General features: G+C 45.0%; 1 protein-coding gene across 1 annotated transcript in view; it reads left to right on the forward strand.

Annotated features, from left to right (window-relative positions):
- The first annotated feature begins 212 nt into the window (after positions 1–212).
- Positions 213–17,507, forward strand: part of LOC144097471 (uncharacterized) — a 53,037-nt gene continuing 35,742 nt past the window's right edge. The window contains exon 1 of the mRNA XM_077630191.1: positions 213–1,275. The gene's annotated coding sequence lies outside the window, so the exon portion shown is untranslated. The remainder of the gene's footprint in view (positions 1,276–17,507) is intronic.

The following is a 17,507-nucleotide window of genomic DNA, read 5'->3' on the forward strand; positions in this document are numbered from 1 at the left end:
ATCCTATGTCCTCAAACGTGTTGCTACATTTGTAGAGTACATGCTCACTAGGGGCCACTATCGAACCCAAACGCATTACTTAACGACTTATTGAGTTCGTATGGTAAACTATATCATGCACAAGACTTGTAATTGATATTGTTTGTGCTCTGAGGATGCCAAATACTGAGTCCTGTGTCAATTCTACCATTTCGAAAAGTATGCGTTGGTTTTTGTTTTTTGTGTGAACTGAAAGTAACTGTATTCATTTTCTTTCCCAAAGCATTGAGTGGTAAGTGAAACACCTAGTTCCTACTCTTGTCTCCGTGCGGTTTATATTATGCTGTTCTGCAAAGTACAGATAGATTTAGATTGAAAGGGAATGTACTATCTGTATTTAACCATTAATTCCTCCGTAAGTACGTGTGAAAAGGATAGCTTTTCTTTCCGCTAAGTAACTTTGAATCCCCAGGTGAGAGTTTCGACATGAGTGGAGAACTTACTCGAAAGGTCATTCTGGTGTGCCAACTGGCTGTTCTCTTTCATCTTGGAGCTACGTGTAAGTGATATATGGTGCATGTAGATGCAGTGGAAAGACAATCAGCAACAACGGGCGAGTGTTCGGCTGGTGAGCAGGCACTGGACAAGTACCAAGCATAAAATTGTGGAATAATCACCAGCTCTTTTCGCAGCATTGGCAATGAGCGATTTTGCGCTTGAGCCCTTCTATAGAAATGCAATAAAAGGCTCAACATTTGCGACAACGGGATGATATAGGAGCCGTTAAAAAGCGTTATTGTGCTTTAAAAGGCGACGTCAGATCATATTGCTGCGCGCAAAATAGGGTTTCTGCAGGAAACTTCCGGGGCATTATCCAATGCCAGCAACACGCCTAACGGATTGTTGTTGCTAGCTGCTCGTTTATAGAATTCTAGATTTTGAACACCGCTTTCGGAATAATTTCACCCAATTTGTTTAGGATTTCGACTTTATTTAAATGCGCTCATATCTACGACCACTTCGGCGCTTACAAAGCTTGTTGAAAGCCGCGTAAAAATATCGTGGCTTTAGTGCTTTCCGTTCGCCTTCTTCTCGAAAAATCAGAGCAGAGCGAAACTCCAAGCACTACGACCACCACCGCACTAACCACGATCACGACCACCAGCAGCACGACAACGACAGAAAGCACGACCACAACGACGAGCACAACCACCACGACAAGCACAACATCTACCACGACAACTACAAGCACTACAACTACAACTACTACAACGACGACCACCACTACAACAACAAGTAAGCTGCCTGCGCCCACTAGAACACAGCAGTGCGGTTTTTGAAGCAAGTAGTTATTTAATCCAGTAATACCGATTTTCACATTACATGTCCTGTTTTGTGATGCGTCCAAAAGAACTGCGCACTGAATTGGATCAAAGCATTTCCTGGATACCCACTGGGAACTTTAAACGTACTGGATTTATGTCATATTGAGCAATATTCCTCTTTTTGTGCATTTCCTCTACAGCTGTATCTAATGTTATCAGCAAGAAGGCTACATCAGCCGCGTGGTACTTGAATAAAAATTAGTTGCGTCGAGGAGGCCGGCACTGATATTTTTCATCGAGGCCTTCGCTTTTTTAACAAAAGCGTTCGCGTGCTTTTAACGAGGAGAAAAATTATACGCGGTCTAACAAAAGACTGCAAAATGCTTACGTTGTAAATATTGTCGTCCACCCAAGTAGCTAACTTAGAATCCCCGACCAGCTAAAATTCTGCCTCTAACGTGTCAGCCCTCCACATGTTTTCAGGTCTCTGAATGTAGCACGAGTTTGTTCGATGTTTAAGGCTTTACATATGTGGGGTAGGTGCGTGGACCTTTCTCTGGAAAGAGAGAATTTTTGTTTTGTAGCGTAGGCTACATTACGGTAGCATTTCGAGCTTTAAGCGTGGCGGCGCCGCCACGCTGTAACGCGGTTGGTGACTTGGGGCGGAGCAGCTGCCGGCGGCGCGGCGCTGTGGCTGATCACATGGTTTGTCACGTGGTTGGTCACGTGATCAGCACGTAATGCGGAACAGCTGCTGCTGCCGGAAGTGCGGCGCGCCTGCGAAACCGAGCTGCACAGCTGTGCGCATGCGCCGTCTCAAGTGGGACGAAAATGAAGAAGGACCGCGCAGCGAAACGTAGAGGCGAAAGACTGACTTTGCAATTGAACTGTGCAAGTTCCACTCGGCCAGCTGTAGCTACCGCGTCACTCCAGGTTTAACCACGGCTAAACCACCGCCAATTATTGTAGCGATGGCTACATTAAGGTAGCATTTCGAGCCTTTAGCGTGGCGGCGCCGTGGCGGTGGCGACGCCGCTACGCTGTCACGTGGTGCGGAGCAGCTGGCAGTGGCGCGGCGCTGTTGCTGATCACGTGGTTCGTCACATGGTCGGTCACGTGACCAGCCACGTGATGCGGAGCAGCCGCTGCTGCCAGCGAAACCGAGCTGCCACAGCTGTGCACATGCGCCGTGTCAACTGTGACGAAGATGAAAGAACGCCCAGCGAAACAGAGCGGCGAAAGAAAGACTTTGCAATTCAACTGAGCAAGTTTCGTTCGTCCAGCTGTAGCTATCACGTCACTCCAAGTTTAACCAGAGCTAAACCACCGCCCATTTTTTTGGTCCAGCTACCGTAGTGACGATAGAATACATTGAAAAGAAGCCGCAGGAGTGCGTGTCTGTTAAATTTTATGCTTGTATTCGTTGGACTTACATTTCCAAAGAGTGAGTCGTTCTCGATTGCAAGACTCACGTGCATCATAGAAAAAGAAGAGGTGGCACAGAGAGAGTACAGGAATGTGGCAGTGGAATTCTGCAATGGAACTGAAGTTTCTCTAACATGCAATTTATTTCTGACCCTTGTCATGCTTTAAACGCAGCTGTACTGGTTAAATAACTTCACCCGAATATCTTTAGGGCAGACTTTTACCAGCAGAAATTGCCCTATAAAATCTGCGTTTGATAGATAAAATAGATAAATAGATAAGCTTTATTTTCCATCAACGATGAGGGAAGACGAGGCTAAAAGCTGCAACCGCAGCTTGACTGGTCCTCGCCCCTCTACATATAAACAACAGGTGACACGTGAGAACAATAACATACAAGAGAGTGCATCAGAGACAGCATTTAACAATGGAACGTACAGTTTGTATAGTGGCTTATAAGTACGAACAAAGTGCGAAGCTCATCAGAAACATGAAAAACACAAAATTGTTTACATGGTACTGTACGTACAATGGAGAAAGGGGTTATAATGTGAACAAAATCAGTCAGGAGTGGGGATTAAGATATCGAAATTATCAAAACGATGGAAAGTTATATTTAAAGGCAATTTATATGTAAACACGTTTACAAGAAATTTTGCAGTTTCAAGTTTCTCTTCCTACGCATTTACAGCAATTAATTTACGGCAGTTTACAAAATCTCTAGAGTTTATTGGCAACGAGGGGGCGTTTTTAAAGCTTACTATGTGGCGCTGCTCATTTTGTATTCAATTTATCACCATTTTTTTTAAAGACTACCATGATGAAACCCTCAGAGGAACTTATATTTAAGGATATATTGCTATCCGAGTTGGTGATAAATGATTGTGGGTGGTACAGCGTGAAATAGACGGAAAAAATCAAGGAGACAACACAGACGATCGCTCGTCTATGTTATCTTCTTGCTTTTGTCCGTCGTCTAGTACAAGTTGTACCACCCACAAGGTACATATGTCTGTTCGGTAACATGTGTGCATGGTTTTAAATGCCATGTGAGTGCATTGTCAGTAGTCATACAATGGCTGGACAACAGGACTGAACCGCGGAAGAACTTTTTAAAAAGATGGGGAATGAAGGGTGATATAAATGACGAGAGTAAGCATTGTAAAACGTCTCTTTGACAGGTTGCGTCTGCTTTGCCATGAAGGCACTGACACCCTGTAGGTCATTGCATCAGAATCTTCTCTTGAGTTATTCTATGAAGGCAAATGGCAAAGGAGTCCTTAGCAAGACATGGTGCAAGTAGCATAATGTAGGCCTTTGTTAGAATAAATTCTCGCTGTAGAGACCCCCCCAAAGAAAAAGGTTTCCTTGTGCAGTGTACTACATGATAAAGTCGCTGAACAAGTGTTATAACGTAATTTACCTTGACGACTCAAAGAATTCACACTGAAAGAGCTTTGCTTGCTCGATAAGATTTTTAGTAGAAGAGAGGCACTGTTTAACCAATGTTTAACTCAAAGGCCGAGCGATAGCATTTTGGGAATGGCCCGCGCCAAATTTATAGGTCGCCATTGTGGCGGGTAAGTGCAATTATGGTTGCTCACCAATTCTGCTCCAAATCAACCATATTCAGTTTTATTTATTTATTTATTCAAAATACCCCCAAAGGCCCTCATTTGAGGGTATTACATGGGGGGGGGGGGGGGGGGGGAGTAAGTACAAAGCATTGTTATAAGGTTAAAGATATTGCACTAAAATAAAATAGAAATCACAAAATAATAATCATAAATAGGCATTCACAGAAAGGGTCGCAACAATGCACATAACAGCAAAATTTGAGCATAAATAACAGCACCGCTAGAAAAAGAAAAGGACAACACTGGAAAAGGTGCGCTGAAGTACCAAAAAAAAATATAAAATAAAAAGAAGACAAGGCGGAAGAAAAGAACGCTCAAAAAATACCTTTTTAGTTGTTGAAACATGAGTGCATAAGATGTTGGAATTTATTTAGATCAGATTCAGTGGCAATTTCTGATGGCAAAGCGTTCCATTCGGTTATTGTGCGTGGTAAAAAAGAATAGGCATAATGGAATGACTGGCAGTTAATGCGTTTAACTTTGTAAGGCTGATCGCGACGTGGAAAGATAACTGGCGGTGGCTGAAAGAATTCATCATGAAGGGAAGGATGGTGATAAAGCTTGTGGAAAAGTGACAGACGGGAAATTTTTCGGCGCAGTGCTAAGTTATCTAACTCGGCTTTAGTCTTCAATGAGGTGACGCTGGTGTAACATGAATAATCAGAAAAGATGAATCGCGCAGCACGGTTTTGCAGGGCTTCGATGTTACTGATGATATAATTCTGATGAGGATCCCAAATGACAGACGCGTATTCGAGTTTCGGACGGATTAATGTGGTGTACGCTAGTTTTTTTACATGTGTCGCGGCCTCTTTTAAATTATGTTGGAGAAGTCCTCAAGTACGGTTAGCGGAGGCAAGAGTGAGATTAATATGATGATTCCATGATAAGTCGGATTGTAGGTTAATGCCAAGATACTTGTAACTTGTGGTGAATTCTACACTATTGTTATCAAGAAAGTAGGCGGTAGGAATACATGGCTTGTTAGTGAAAGACATGAGCTTAGTTTTGGAAAGATTTAAAGGCATTAACCAATTAGAACACCATGTGCTTATCGCTTCAAGATCAAGATCAAGGCCGGGCAAAAATGTGGAATTTTGGAAGCTGCTGTGAATCGGTTTGAAGGCATAGGTTTGTGGTACATAGAAGACGATGATGAGCGGGAAGTGCCGCTGCATCTAGCAGATTGAAGTTGATGAAAACAACGCTCTGCAATGCACAACAGAAGAGAGAGCTTCAGTATAACGCAAGGCCGCTGCTACGATCAGCCGCTAGTGGTCGCACGCAGCACCCTGTGAAGCTAACATGTTCTTCCCGCCGCGGGTGCGACTCCCAACTGTGAATATTTGTTTTTCTGAGACTTTTTTCTATGCAGGCGAATTTTGGCATTGGCAAGGCTGAAGTTCAAATTCAGACAGGGGACAGGTCACGTGGTATCGAGCGGGGTTAGTGCATCGAGTAGAGCTATCGCAGGAAGAAGGCGCGAGGGAGACGAAGGACCACACAAGGACTACTCTTGAACACAGCTTATTTTTGCCAATTTTAACACCTTATTGTCCAACTCTAAGCTTGATTACTGCTGCCACTCCGCACAATGTCCATTCTCGTCATGTCAACACTGCTTCAGAGGGCAATTTCAAAGTTTCTTCTAACTTCCTTGCCAAATCCTAGTTACAAGATTTCAATTGAAACCCACTTACAAAAATGACTTTTGAGCTTCAGTTGACGCCATGTTGTCCTCTTGTTGAATCAACTGGAAACCAACATGAACCCAATGTATATTGAGCCTACTCAGCATCTGCTGAACAAAATTTTGGTTGGTTATACACAGCACAGTCTATATCGGAGAATTTATGTTTAATCTCAGCTTTAACAGTTTTTGCAGAGCATACAAATCGTAAATTTATGCCCATAGGTGCATTCGCCAAAACATGGAAATGGACTCCTTTCAGAAAGTATTCGTTAGGCCAATTACTCCTCTGTATTGCATATTTCGATAAATTAGGGGTACGATCTCTTATAAATGACAAGTTACGCGAAAACATAAAATGTTGTGGTAGTTATAAGCACTGTGGAACATGGCAATATTCTGTGCTGACACGTCGCATCATCTAACTGTTCATAATTTGTTTATTTGTTTATTGGATACCTGCGTCGCCCGTAGGGCATTACAGCAGGAAGGCTACAAGCGTTAACTGTCACTCTACATATTATTTCAACAGCTGGTAAAAATAGAGTAATAAATAAATAGAGTAGAGTAATAAATGTTATGAAAAAATTTTAATCTAGGATTTCTTCTACGATCTTTTAGCTCTTGCCATTGAACTTTATGTTTGCTTTCTGTCATGCTAAGTTTCCGGCTGTAATTTCCAAGAGCAAATCTGCCTGCCCTTTTCTGGATTTTTTCTGATTTGTCTATGAGCTCAGCTATGTGATGATCCAAACAAACACACGCATACTCAAGTATAGGTCGAACATGACTGAAGTAGAGCTGGGTTTTAAGTTACTTGGTAGATGACTGAAATTCCTCCTCAAAAAACCCAAAACTGATGCCGCCCTATTTACAATATATTTAACGTGCCTGTTCCACCGTAAATTCGATAAAAGACTCCCAGATATTTCTATTCCTTACTTGTGCCTAAGGTAATGTCGCCAATTCTCTATCTTAGGGATGGCAAGCGCGTTTTCTTGTAAAGGTGCCGTGAACTGTTTTGTTTATATTTAATGCCATATCTCAACGCGCACGCCAACCTGCTATTGTGTTTAAATCATCTTGCAAGACATGTTAATCACAAAATTTGCACTAATTACTCTATGAACATCACAATCATCAGCGGACATTCTAAATGAAGACCGTGCGGGTTTCTCCAAGAGAAAATATCTTGTTTCATCTTGCATACGCAGTTCCCGGTTTTTGAAATCCTGTTGAAGCCCACCGATTAAGATTGTCTAGCTAACTGCAATTCAGATAATGTAATGGCAAGCTTTGAATGCTTTAATTTAGTTAAGCTGAGTCTGCGCGAATAGGACAGGGACAAGAGTGAAAGAAACGATTGCAACTTCAAGCGTGCGCTTGCGTAGTGTTCGTTTCCTTGCCTCTTCTCCATGTTCTACTCGCCCAGTCGTACGTTTCCTCGAAACGAACCAACTAGCTCGAAAGAACGTTCCACTGTGGCTTCGATTCTCTGTTCGGGTTTTCTTTTGGAGGCTCCCGAAGCAGCAGGTTACCAGGGGTTGGCCGATGATGATGACGATGATGATAAAAACGATGTGACGATGATGTGTGTGTGTCTTATATGGTCTCTAGGGAATTACATTTAAAAGCCAAAGGCGGACTAGTTGGTGGTTAACAGGGGAGTGCATATTGCAACCGCGCAAAACGACGAGCGACGAAGAGAAGAATGCACAAGACACGACGCGGAACTTCAACTGAGGTTTATTACAAGGAAAACCACATATATACAAGAATCGCAATCACACCTGATAGACAGCAGACACCGTCACGTGACACTGGCATGCGGGCGCGCGTGGCACAAGTTAGCATCAAGATAGTTGAATTCCCCCTTGGATAAGGATACGGAAGTGGTGCTTATGCAACGGTCATTTTCGTTTCTAATCCTGTAGGCTACAAAAAGTTCCCTGCTAAGCTGGGCCGATAATTTTTTCAGGACAATTGTGTCTCAGTACGTTGCCTGAATGTTAGACTTCAGGAGCACCGCGGAGCCATTGAATCATTGGAGGGGGGTGGTGAACTGGCGAAACATTGTCGCCATTGCCCTAACTGCACACCCAGGTTCCGAGACACAATTGTCCTGAAAAAATTATCCACCCAGCTTAGCAGGGATACTTTTGAAGCCTACAGCATTAGAAAAGAAAATGACTGTTGCATAAGCACCACTTCCGTATTCTTATCCAAGAGGAATTCAACTATCTTGATGCTAACTTGTGCCACGCGCGCCCGCATGCCAGTGTCATGTGATGGTGTCTGCTGTCTATCAGGTGTGATTGCGCATCTTGTATAATAATAATAATTGTTTTTTTTTGGGGAAGGAAATGGCGCAGTATCTGTCTCATATATTGTTGGACACCTGAACCGCGCCGTAAGGGAAGGAATAAAGGAGGGACTGAAAGAAGAAAGGAATAGGTGCCGTAGTGGAGGGCTCCGGAATAATTTCGACCACCTGGGGATCTTTAACGTGCACTGACATCGCACAGCACACGGGCGCCTTGTATATATGTGGTTTTCCTTGTAGTAAACCTCAGTTGAGGTTCCGCGTTGTGTCTTGTGCATTCTTCTCTTCGTCCATCGTCGTTTTGCGCGGTTGCAATATGCACTCCCCGGTCGCTAGGGAAATCAAGACGATGACGCATGCCCTACTTGCATGATTTCTCTTAGCATTAGCATCTTCTCCATCACAATAGCAAGTGACCAAAGCCAGCAAGCTGCTGGCCATAGTCATGCCGATTTCAACAAAATTATTGTTGAACGTATTCAACACATTATTTGTTGAGTAATTTATGTTGAATTTATGTTGAATCGTACAGAATCGTGGTGGTCGTGTCAAAGCCTAACTAAATGAATTCAGGACTAATTTTGACACGCATCGTGTAAACAAAACTTTATTGCATTATGCATATTAAGAAAGCATTCAGCACCTGTTAAGTCTAGTAAACCGCTCAAAACACTTTTCTTGCACAGAAAAAAGTGCCAGTAGTACAATATGGTTTTTAAACACATTCTTTGGAAGACATGTATGTGCGCTCAAATAGAGGGCGCTTATTGAACGCTTTATTTCTGTCGTTTATGAATGAATCAAGATATTCAACTAACAGAATGTCGCAAGTGAAATTTGTTACTTCTACTACACATAAAATAATTAAATAGAAACAGTAATAACTGATATAACTTTGCTGATCGACAGGCCTCTACCTGCACAGATGCGGACACCCCTGTGTAGGAGTATATAAGGGTGAAGCTCAGACGGTGCTTTAGATGATGAAGTTGTGAACTCTTAGTTCGTGTTATAGCCTCGTGTGCAATACTGTTCCATGCTCTTTGCCTGACGGTTTTTTAGGCGAGAGTGTATATATTTATGTGTACACACACACACACACACACACACACACACACACACACACACACACGTGAGTTTGGGCCTATGTGTGGAGCACTAAATGACTGGGGCTGTAAGCACCACGTGAACGTGAAATTGCAGCAATAAATGTTAAAATTCCGCCGAAAATTGAATCGGTAGTTCGTCATCTGGTGCAATACGAATGTAATTCTAGGATTTTTTTTTACCACAGCCGAGATTCAGAATGATTTGTTGAATTACCCCAGTAAATTTAACACGATTTCAACATGAAAGCAACAAAAAAATTGTGTTGAGAATGCTCAAATCTTGCATGGTGGCCCCTTTTCTGTTCACATTCTACGCGGCCTCAACAATCGACCAACGCAGGCTCTTCCTGGTCTCAACATGAATTCAAGATAGCATGTTGAGCCCGCTCAGAAAAAATTCGACATGAGCTCAACGAGCATTTTATAAGCGCCGTCTTGAAGCTTTCAGTATCCAGGAGTTTGCGTAGCAGCACGGCTGAAAAAGTTAGCTGCGAAAGGTTGTTTAAAGTAATCTTAATCACAGGATCAAAAAGACCTAACTGATATCTGTAAATCAAGCATCACGAAAAGGAAGCCCTAGAAACTAGACCACCATTAAATTTACTCACCTGAGCGACAGCAACACATACAATCTGTATCACCCTTCTGTACAACGCTCAAGCTTTACACTGCCCCTGGAACAAAGGGACACTTCGCTCCAGCTGCAGGATTCCAGATGAAGCGTTTTCGCGGGAGTAAAGCAGCATAGACTAGCAAACCAATTCGTAATAATCGTCATCATCAGCCTGACTATGCCCACTGCAGGGCGAATAACTCTCCCATGTCTCTCCAATTAACCGTGTCCTTGCCATCTGCGCCCACCGTATGACTGCGAAATTTTAAATCTCATCCGTCCACCTAACTTTCTGCTATCCTTGCTACACTTGCCTTCGGTTGAAATCCACTCGTTTACTTATAAAGATCAGCGGTTATTTTGCCTTCGAATTACATTGCCTGCCCCACCCATTTCTTCATCTGAATTTTGGCTAGGATGTAATTAACCCGCGTTTGTTCCCTCACGCACTCCGGCCGCTTCTTGTATCTTAATGTTACACCCATCATTTTTCTTTCCATAGCTCACTACGTTGTCCTTAACTTAAGGTGAACACTTTTCGCAAGACTCCACGTTTCTGCCCCACAGATGAGTACCGCGGTATAAGATGCAAGTGTGTATGAGGGACAGCGGGAAATTTCCATTCATAATCTGAGAAAATCTGAGATATGCGCTCCACCCCAATCTTATTCTTCGAGTTATGTCCCTCTCATAACAGCGATCCCTACCTGCCCTTGGCCAAGCGCTGCGGTTACCTACCATTGTTGACAAGCAGCGGAACTAATATTAGCATGCTGCGACAGCAGAGAAAGGGTGCGCAAAAACCCAAGTAAAGCGCGGCGCGCGGGCGCGCGCAGCGGACAGACAACGGCACAATCGCCAACCTCCACTAGCGGGCCCGATTTCGTACTAGCCCACGCGTGAAACAGATACCACGCGAACACCCGGCGCGCCCGCGTGTTGCAGTCATCCGTTGTCTTGGAGACAACTCGTACACCATTCGCTATGAAAGTAACTGAAGGAGGAATTGTCGCTACCGTGTGTTATTCTTGGCTGCTGAGAGGTATAGGAAGTTTCACTCCCCTGCGCAGACCCTGCGCGTTCCGCGCATGCGCACTGGTCATCCGTAAGAGCTCTACGCAGTACGGGAAGCTTCTTCGTACGTGAACTAAAACTGCCCTACTTATTCGTTACGCACGTCGTTCGCCTGAAGTAATGTTTCGCCGAAGTGCTGTCAGAAGTAAATGGAAAGCGCTACAGCGTAGCGGATCGTGGCACAGTGTTTTCTAACGCTGGCTCGCATAACTAATTAGCTTCACCGCCAGAAAGCAGCCGATGCTATCAGCAGACCCTTATTTTGTGCTCCCGGTTATCACTCTCGGCTATAACTGGTTCTTGTTGGTTTTAAACTGAAGCACCAGATATTTCTTTGATGCCAGCAGCGACACGCTTGAACAGCTTTCGCACCGTTTTGAGTGGGTCGACAGATGGTGCGTGTAACCTCCGGCAATGAGGGTACGCTCTCCGAGGCGCTATTTTATTTCTTGTGCTCAAGTCGAAAGGCTTCGTGTTGGCAACTCGGGCAGAAGCCTGGCTGAACAACGGCATCATTCATTCCGAAGTGGCAAAGAACGTGAGAATGCCCTATGATCATTTTAAATTTTCTGTAATGAGCGGACCGCTTTGCGATTCACGCCATTTGGTCTTTCCTACAGCAGGGCTAACTAGCTTATTTCAGAGCATCATAAAAGCGAACATCCTTGTGCGAGAGAGAAAAAGACATTTGTTTGACACGGAGGCTAGAGGCTACTTTGAACTAAAATAGCGCATTTGTATACAGCCACAGTAGCAAGAAATGACACTTAATAAAATTTAGCTACTCTCCCATTTTTGTGCTGTGATATGCAGGAGTTATCGCGTCTATGGGGCTTCATGATTGAAAAATTGCAATCACAATAGCAACGAAGGCTTACGTGCTCTCAAAAATAATTCAGAAAAAATTTCCCCATTCCGAGCCTTTTCAGGAAATAATCTCAAGCTAAACGGCCTGAGAATTCTGCAATATTTACACGCAGATTGTAACGTTCCTTCTACCATTGTCGAATGAAAGATTCCATTAACGAGCACGGCTGCCGCCTGAGGAGAGGCTAGAACGAAGGCTGTAAACTTGAGGACAAGAAATAAAACAGCGCCTCCTAACATGCCACTGATGGCAGCATCACGACTAAGCAATCAGGGTAGGCCGTTGTGGCGTGTGCTACTTGCCGGAGACCCCGCGCACCATCTGCTAACTTGCTTCAAACAGCGCGAACCGCACTTCAAACGCATCGCAGATAGCGCCAAATAAATCCCTGGGGTTTCACCTCGGAAGCAACTAGCACCTGCGCGATCCACCGAGAGCGACCGCCGGACTCGCAAGATAAGCGTCTGCTGATAGCGCGCCGCTCCTGGCGACTAAGCGAATGACTTATATACAGGAGCCTGTGTTAGAAAACCCTGGCACGCGTCTTGCCAAGCTTTCGCGCTTTCCGTTTACTTCTCACAGCATCTCTACACTGATGATCAGTCGGCGCAAGCAATATTGCAAACGGCGTCTGGAAACTTTCCACGGGGGAGGAGGTCCTTCACGTTAACAAGCTGAGTCCGTATATTGCTCGTTTGGAAAGGAGCATTATTGACGGCGTACTTGCGGCAAATACGCGCAAGCGGCTCGCAGGTTCCTACAACACACGGTACAGAGGCTCGTGTCGTTTTCGTTACGTCATCACTTCGCTTTCCCTGGAAGCAGGCTACTTCAGTGGAGCCAATTTTCTTTCGGTTTACTTTAATTAGGTTTAACGTTCCAAAGCAACTAAGGATATGAGGGACGCCGTAGTGGAGGATTCCTGATAATTTCGACCATCTGGTGATCTTTAACGGGCGAAAACGTCGCACAACATACGGGCCTCTAGTATTTCACCTCCATTGAAATGTGACCGCTGCTGCCGGAATAGAAAACACGTATTTCGGGTCAGCAGCCGAGCAACATAACCACTGAGCCACCTTGGTGGGAAAACCTTCTTTCCGTGTTCTGGATGAACGAAAACGGTTTGCCGTGTCTTTGCAATTCGTTTTCGATTATATATCATCTCATGGTTTAGAACAACGAGATGATATATATTCTTCCAGAGTTTGCGGTGGACGCGAAAAGTAAGTCCAGTCGGATTACGGGCCACCTCAGCGTCGAATAACGGAAGGCAGCCATCTGTTTCTTTCCCAGCAGTAAGTGTGACTGAGGGCTCAGTGGCGTTTAGGTGGCAGAAGGTCGCCTGTGCTCTCGGTCCATTACGCAGAAGCAGTGTAGTATTTTTTTGTCGCGGTTGGAAGGTGGGGAAAGCTTAGCTTTCGATGGCCTCCATATATATAATAGCCATTGTGACAGAGATGGCTGCCTCCATATCTGTGCGAAAACTCTCCTGGTAGAAGTTGTTTCTGCATGTAAAATACTTGTTGGCGAGACACTCGTTAAACCTGCAGTGACGCGATAGCTACAGCTGGCCGAGTGGAACTTGCTCGGTTAATTGCGAAGTCAGTCTTTCGAGGCTCCGCTTCTCTGGGCGTTCCTTCTTCAACTTCGTCCCACTTGGCACGGCGCATGCGAACAGCTGTCGCAGCTTGGTTTCGCCGGCGCACCGCGCCGCCGGAAGAAGCAGCTGGTCCGCACCACGTGACCACGTGGCTGCGCCGCCACCGCCTCGGCCCCGCCACGCTGAATGCTCGAAATGCTACCGTAATGTAGCTATCGCCACAAAATGCAAATGTTGGCAAAGTTGCGCTGCGTCGAAAGGAGTTCGATCTTGCCACGAGCTATAATTTTCGATGCGTTCCTTGCATGTTTAACTGCAGGAGCACCAGGTACCTCTGTAAACAGCGAACAGACATCGAAAGAAACAGTCTCGTCCTTGTCTTCTCTGGGGACCTATTACCTTATTGATCAAACATGATGAGTTTTTCAATGTCCGTGCCTGCCTTGCTGACCAGCCGATCCAGAACACGGTGAAGGTAGTGTGACAGCGAGTACAAAGGAGGCATTGTAGAATCCACTGTTGTGCGCAAGGGTGTCCTTGGTCTTTGGCAGTCGGTATAGGCGGGCGCTGAACCGCTCGTAAAAAGCAGCTTATAACAATGCCGTTTCATGGCCGGGGGAAGGCCCTTGAAATTTCTGCGAGCACCTTTTGAAGAGACGTCTGCACCTTAAGAGTAGGGTCTTTCTGGAGCCGGCGGTAAGCGTTCTTGTTTTGCAGCATGGCCTTCATTTTTTCTTTCTATGAAGACTGGTCAATGACAATGGTAATATTACCCTTATCTGACGGTAGAATGGCGATATCCTTGTTAGCCTGGAAGCTCCGGATTGCCGTGCGTTCGGCTTGGCCAAGAGAGTGGTTCGATGTCATCGTCTTGCGTTCGAACTTTTTCCTGAACGTCTCCTTCCGGGAGTCGCACTGCACCTTCATAGGCGCATGCAACCTTTCATGGGTTCGGTGCCTTCTCTTGGGTGAAATTGAAGCCTCAGCAGAGTACCTTGGCTTCAGATGGCTTGAACTGGTAGGACGAAAGGTTCCATGTTTCGAAAATTGGCGCCTTCCTTCCCTTGCGGCTTAATTCGGGTGTCCTATGAGATATGCGAGACAGTTACTGCATCATTTCCTTTCCCCAAAACCAATTTTTTCAAACTTTCCTGATGGCTCTTCTTTTCAGCATGTAATGTCTGGAGCTTTGGATACGGGAATTTTAAGTGCCTGTCCTCTCTGCTGAGCATTTTTAGTTCGTGATATTTGGTGTTTACGCATTAAAGTTTGTTGCACGGTGGCACAATTCAGTTCGTTAAATCAGAGGTCAGCACACAAAAGTTCTTAATATCCGACATTAACACGCGATTGTTTTTTTATATTCAAGGCCATGACACGAAAATTCACTATATCCGAGGTGACGCGCGACGCCCCAGGCCATGCGTGATTGCGGTCGCCATTTCCGCTTGTACGGACCCTTCAATTTTAACGCCTCAATAATCGGTAAGGATTCTGGCGATAACGATTTATTCTCAACTTTGCCACGTGGCGTCGGCACCGATCGTGGGCCGCAAATACGGCATCACTCAACAAGACTGCCTCAACGCATGCCTTGTTTCTTATGGTGCTTAGTCAGCGTAAAGAGCGTGCATTTTATACGCAGTCCAATAGCCATTGCCGCCAGCAAATTTAAGCAAGGCAGCAATGTGGGCTAGTTGGTTGTACATTTGGTGTGAATAACGCGCTACACATTAACCAAACGACAATAAATCTCAGTTGTTAGTGCGCGCTTGTCCTGTGTCCCCTGTTCTAGTTCTCATTTTGCTAGTGTGTAGCCGTTATTCGCACCCAAAAGGTAATTTAACTTTCGAATAAATTTTTGAAGTTGTCAGCAGGGACCTCATCGGTAATAGTTTATTGTTGAATACACTCAGAAGAAAAAAAGACAGTGTTGTCCGAAATGTATGAGTCAGGGAACGGACTTGCGGTATCGGACACAAAGAGGTAATCGTCAATATGCCTTAACGCACAAATTATCGGCGACCCCTCACATAGGCAGCTGAGGTCGTCGTCGCGCTCTGCATGGAAAGCATCTCTCAGCACGAGCGCTACGGTGAACCGATGCAGATTCTACTCTTTTAGCTAATAGTACTTTCCCAAGCCAAGAACATGGACTTTAGGTATGTTTAGAGCACTTATAACTAGCTTTTTTAAGTCAAGCCACACTCATTTCGAAATGCTATCTCACCATAAATGCCTATCTGTGCAGTTCTGTACACTCCTCATCATGTCGTTATTCGGGATGGAATAATATAAACCATTTATGTCAACTGAGAAAACCGACAAGTGGGTGTCAGGCCTGTTTTTTTTAAATGTAATCACCTCGTCTGAATTTTTCGCCTTAAAAGGAACGCCAATAGTAAGACAAATATTGAATTTCTGATGATCGCACTGCATAGTTTATTTGTCAGATCCCCTTACTCCCAATGGTTCCTCTGATGCTACAGCCATATCTCCTACTGGGAATCTTTTTACAGCGCAATTGTTATTGGCTTGTTTTGCCGATTGAACAGCGTTGGCTGTGTGTCAAACCGCCTAATAACGGACCGATGACATGACTTGTAAACCTGCAGTGGTTAGTTCACCTGATTTTGACATTATCACCCACGTGACCTCCATGGTGTCTCTGAATGGTTGTCAAAAAATGTTTTCAAATATAAAACGTGAACGAAAATATACGAGCAACATCTACGTGAAACTATATTGCTTTAATTCGAAAATTTAAAAATAATCATCACAATTGCAAGAATAACCAACTACATAGTAGAACAATCATTTCAGAGAGGTGGTATAAGTTAACCAACCAATTGGTAAAATATATTGTAACGTGCTTCCTGTCGACGACGAGGCGGAGGAAATCGGAAGCGTAGAGTAAAAAGAAGCTGGTAGGCCAGGCCGGGTTAAGGTCCCCGCCCCCGTCACTAAACCTCTTAAATACACTCCCCAGACGTGCTCAGTGCCTGCTCAGTACGTAACAGTTGTGGTGGAGGTGCTGGGTGACAACACGGATCCCTCTGGTCCCCGACGGTGCCACAGAGATGTTGGATTACCCCCTATTTCAATGGATATGCCTCAGCATGGCAACGCCGAGCAAGCAGCACTCGCAGCGAGTCACTGGCAGCATCACCATGAACCGCGCACATTTGCTGGAAGCTCCGACGAAGACGTCAGCGAGTGGCTCACTAATTACGTGCGAATAAGTCGGTATAACCGATGGGATGCTACAGTGAAGCGAGCCAATGTCGTTTTCTTATGGAAGAGACAGCGCTGATTTGATTTGACAACCATGAAGACTCCCTTACCACGTGGGAGCGTTTTACAGAAAAAATCAAGAAGTGTTTTGGTGACGGATCTGCCAAAAAGAAGCGCCCAATTACCTGGTGAGGCTTCGTGAGGCTGAAGAAGATAAGGTTGGACGCTTCCTTAAAGGGATCGCTGAATATGTCTACAACTTCCTTATTACCAATGACAGTTTGAAGTCTACTGCCGACGTCATCAGGCACTGCAGAGCGTTCGAGGCCTTGAAGCTTCGTCGTATTGTCCCGAAATTTGGTCACCTGGCTAATGTCACCTCCGTCGCTGCTCCTGAGTCGATGGCTGACATGATTCCCCAAATTAGGCTCGAGGAACACCTCCGGCATCAAAACCCTGTGCGCCGGGGTGACGGCCAGCAAGACGATTGCGCATTGCAGGTGGAGCCCGCAACACCATCCACTTCTTGGGTTCTAGCTTACGGTGCGCAGAATTTTGCTGATTGGAGACCCTGCAATTTACGGTCTCCTTATCAGTCTGTGTGAAGACGGGGCGCCTACACAGCAG

The sequence above is a fragment of the Amblyomma americanum genome, chromosome 7, assembly GCF_052857255.1.
Source record: "Amblyomma americanum isolate KBUSLIRL-KWMA chromosome 7, ASM5285725v1, whole genome shotgun sequence".
Classification (NCBI taxonomy): domain Eukaryota; kingdom Metazoa; phylum Arthropoda; class Arachnida; order Ixodida; family Ixodidae; genus Amblyomma; species Amblyomma americanum.